We start from the raw sequence: 4,469 nt of genomic DNA, 5'->3' as shown, positions 1-4,469 counted from the left end.
GAGGGAGTCTTGTTCTGTCACCAGGCTGATGTGCAGGGGCAGGATCTCGGCTCACTGAAATTTCAGCCTCCGGGGTTCAAGTGATTCTCCTGCCTCAGCCTCCCAAGTAGCTGGGGATTATAGGTGTGTGCCACTATACCCAGCTAATTTTTGTATTTTTAGCAGAGATGGGGTTCTATCATGTTGGCCAGGATGATCTCCATCTCCTGACCTCATGATCTGTCTGCCTTGGTCTTCCGAAGTGCTGATTACAGACGTGAGCCACCATGACTGGGTAAACTTCTCCATCAAGGAAAAAGAAGAGGAGGAGGAGGAGGAGGAGGAAGAAGAAGGAGGAGGAGGAGGAGGAGGAGGAGGGGGAGGAGAACGAGGAGAAGGAGAAGAAAAGAAAGAAGAAAGAAGAAGAAGAAGAAGAAGAAGAAGAAGAAGAGGAGGAGGAGGAGGAGGAGGAGGAGGAGGAGGAGGAAGAAGAAGAAGGAGGAGGAGGAGGAAGAGGAAAAGGAGGAGGACAAGGAGAAGGAGAAAAAGAGGAGGAGGAAGAAGAAGAGAAGGAAGAGGGAGAAGAGGAGGAAGAGAAGAGGAGGAGATGCAGGAGTTCAAGGATGCGGTGAACTATGATTGTGTCACTGCACTCCAGCGTGAGCAATAAAGCTTGACCTTCTCTATTGAAGAAGAAGATGAAGATAAAGATGGAAAAGCAGAAGGAGGAGGAGAAAAGTTGGGTTTAATGTATACAGAAAGTCTCAGTACTATCTTTATAATCAGTTTGTCAAATTATATCTACGTATCATTTATCTAGAGAGAGAGAAAGTATATATACACATTAGTGAGGTACTCAGTTGAATGGGTAAGGTAAGATTTGGGGGAAAGAGAAGAACATTACAAGAAAAGTGTTTGGAAGCATGCTGAAGCAAAGATATGTCTTAGGAAGTTAGGGGTGCCTGGAGAGGAAAGCTTGAGAAAGTATGTGGTAAAATATGAATCTAATGATTTAGAGAAGGGCTATTTCATTAAGGGTTTTGTAAACTATTTTAAAAGGTTTGGTCTTTACATTTAGAATAATGGGAAATCTTCCATGAATTGGAAGCCAATAAACAACTTAATGGTATTTTTGTGTTGACCGAATAATTCTGATTCAAAGGACTTCAGGGAGGTAAGTCCAGGGTATAAGATAGTTCAGGCTAAGTATAATGGAGTCCAAAATAGGTAAAATGGCAATGGGGATGTAAAAGAGTGGATATAGAAGGAAAATTATGTGTAATACTTCTGAAATATTGAGGTTAAAAAATGAGAAACTTGAAAAATCATAGATAGTGCATTTTTCTTTTAAGCAACTAGATTCAATACTAAGCTTTTAGAATTCAAAGCTATTGTTACCTTACCCTTGCTGCTATGTCATTTGTGATGAGAATATCTAATCCATGTTGCTCTTTGTAACCATTCTGACACAAGGTTTAAGTGTGTGGTAGGGAAGGTGATGGGAAGTAAGAGGAAGACTATGCTTAATTATAAATTTACAGAGTACAACATCTCTCTGTTTCATAGTACCAAGGAGATTTTAAAAATAACTAGCTCACACACAGATTTTTCCTAAAAGAATTTCAATGACCATTTGTGGAATGTGTTTAAAGTGACAGGCAAAGCATTTGAGAACAGGTTCATATTTAATCTTTTAAGTGACTTTGTAAAAACATACTTGAATTCTCATTTTTTTTTATGATGAAGAAAACAAGTGTATTATAGGACAAATAAATTGCTAAGGAACTGAAGTTCTTAAGTGTGATAGAATTCTGATTTAAGACTAACTTTGCCTAATTCTCAAGCCCATTATTTTATAAAACATCACATTAACTTTCAGTAACAAAAGCACTCTTTTTTATAGGAACAGAAATTTCAAAAAGAAGTTGATCCCATATAAAACCCACCTTTGAAATTTTCAAGTATATATGTTTATGAGGAGGGTTGAAAAAGAACTAATGAATAAAGTATTTTTTTCACTGTCTTAAATGATAGTTTCTCAAGGTTTGTTCCTTCAAAAGACTTGAGTCATTTCTGTTTGAGTGGTTCTTGGTGGAAGGAATGAAAGAGTTTCATGATGACACAGTTCAAGAGTTACTACATAAATCAAGCGGATGAATGATCCCATTATCTGGTCATGGATCCCTGGCTGCGAAGAGCTTTTGCTAAAGGTAAATCTACAGATACATCAACACAGGGAGGACCTTCTAAAAGTCAATGCCTGATTCGAATATTAAATGATGGTATGTATGTGGTGACACAGGACAGATTGGAATTTTTTGTGGTACAAATTTATCACTTCGGATATGACTTTTTATGCTCTGATATAAAGATGAGAATGTCACAAAGAAGGTAGGGATGAGAAGTCCAAGTAATGTGTTTCCTGGCCATTGAATAGTTGTATATTCAATAGATGTGTTTCCTGGCCATTGAATAGTTGTATATTCAATAGATGTGTTTCCTAGCCATTGAATATCTGTTATTCTTTCTAATATTACTCTGGACTTCTCATCCCTACCTTCTTTGTGAAGGACTTCTTTGTGAAAGTAGGGATGAGAAGTCCAGGTAATATTAGAAAGAATATACAGATATTCAATGGCCAGGAAACACATCTACTCAGGTCTCTGGGCCAATGAAATAAAGCAGAACACCACATAGTTTGTTTAAGTACTTGAATTCATGGACTAGACCCCTCACGTCTGGCATAGACCATAGATTTAATAATTCTCATAATGCAAATTATTATATGTTTCAGAGAATGCATTTGTTTTTATCACCAAAATGTGGATATCAAGACTTGATTTATATAAAATAATTTTTGAATTAATTCAGTTAGGTCTGGCATGAGAAATACTGACATACAAATAGAAATATTAGCTAAACATTGATAAGGACACATAGTGACTCATTCATTGTGCTAAATGCTTTATAGGAGTTATCATAATCAAAAATCACTGAAACTTTCCAATGTAGGTACATTTGCCATCCCCATGTAGTTAATGAATCATGAATGCCTGATACACAGATCAGAACTCAATTAGTCTTGTTCCAAAATCTTCAATTAAAACATAGAAATCAATATCTATTTATGGTCTTTTATATGTCAAAGACCATTCACCATGTCTTCTACTTAGGATATTTCTAATGCTTTTCAAAGTTTTCTACACTTGGGTCATAATCTTCTGTACAGGGTAACAGTTATGCTCATGAGAAATAACTTAAAGAATTGCACCACATGTTAAGTGGCGAAACTAGTTTTTAAGTTGTTACTATTATTTCAGATAACAAATAGTATTACTATTATTTCAAACTATGCTTTTGTACGTTACAGTAAATGATAAAATTTTCCAGCTAGATACTTGATAAGATCTGTTTATGCTACTTTGTCCTCATTGTTTTGTCTCTTCAAATAGAAAAAAGAGAAAAAGAGAGCTATGTTTTTAAATCTCTTATTTGTATTTGTACCAATATATACAAAATATCTTGCATTTTTGGACACTCAATGTTGATTAAATGAATAAATAAACATGTAATAGATTTGCATATGAGTCCATGATTCGTAAGTTTTAGTTTACTATGGAGACTCGTGAACTCCCTGTATTAGTTCCTTTTCACGGTGCTGATAAAGACGTACCCAAGACTGGGCAATTTACAAAAGTAAGAGGCTTAATTGGATTTACAGTTCCACTAGCTGGGGAAGCTTCACAATCATGGTTCAAAGCAGAGAGGAGCAAGTCTCATCTTGTGTGAATGGCAGCAGGCAAAGAGAATGAGGAAGACATAAAAGAGGAAGCCCCTGACACAACCATCAGATCTGTGAGACATTCACTACCAGAAAAATGTATGAGGGAAACTGCCCCTATGATTCAATTATCTCCCATCAGGTCCCTCCCACAGTGAGTGGGAATTATGGGAGTACAATTCAAGATGAGCTTTGGGTGGGGACACAGAGCCAAACCATATCACTGCCTCATAAAAAGTGAACATTGGCTTTGGGAGGCTGAGGTGGGTGGATCACCTGAAGTCAGGAGTTCTAGACCAATCTGGCCAACATGGTGAAACCTCATCTCTACTAAAAATACAAAAAAAAACAAAACAAAACTGGGCATGGTGGTGTGTGCCTATAATCCTAGCTACTCGGAGGCTGAGGCAAGGGAATTGCTTGAACCAGGGAGGTGGAAGTTGCAGTGAGTCAAGATTGTGCCACTGCACAGCAGCATGGGTGACAGAGTGAGACTCCAAATCAAAAAAAAAAAAAAAAAAAAGAGTGAACATTGAAGTTAAGGTAATTTCCCTTCTTTTCTGCTTCTGTAGAACAAAATCTCAGTAAATGAAAGTCCTGACAATCTAACTGTCCATCGACCCATGAGTGGATAAAGAAAATGTGGTATTATACACCATTAAATACTACTCAGCCATAAAAAAGAATAAAATGATAGCATTACCAGCAA

The sequence above is a fragment of the Cebus imitator genome, unplaced genomic scaffold, assembly GCF_001604975.1.
Source record: "Cebus imitator isolate Cc_AM_T3 unplaced genomic scaffold, Cebus_imitator-1.0 Scaffold151, whole genome shotgun sequence".
Classification (NCBI taxonomy): Eukaryota; Metazoa; Chordata; class Mammalia; order Primates; family Cebidae; genus Cebus; species Cebus imitator.
The sequence above is the reverse complement of the archived record's forward strand: the minus strand, read 5'-3'. Positions refer to the sequence as shown.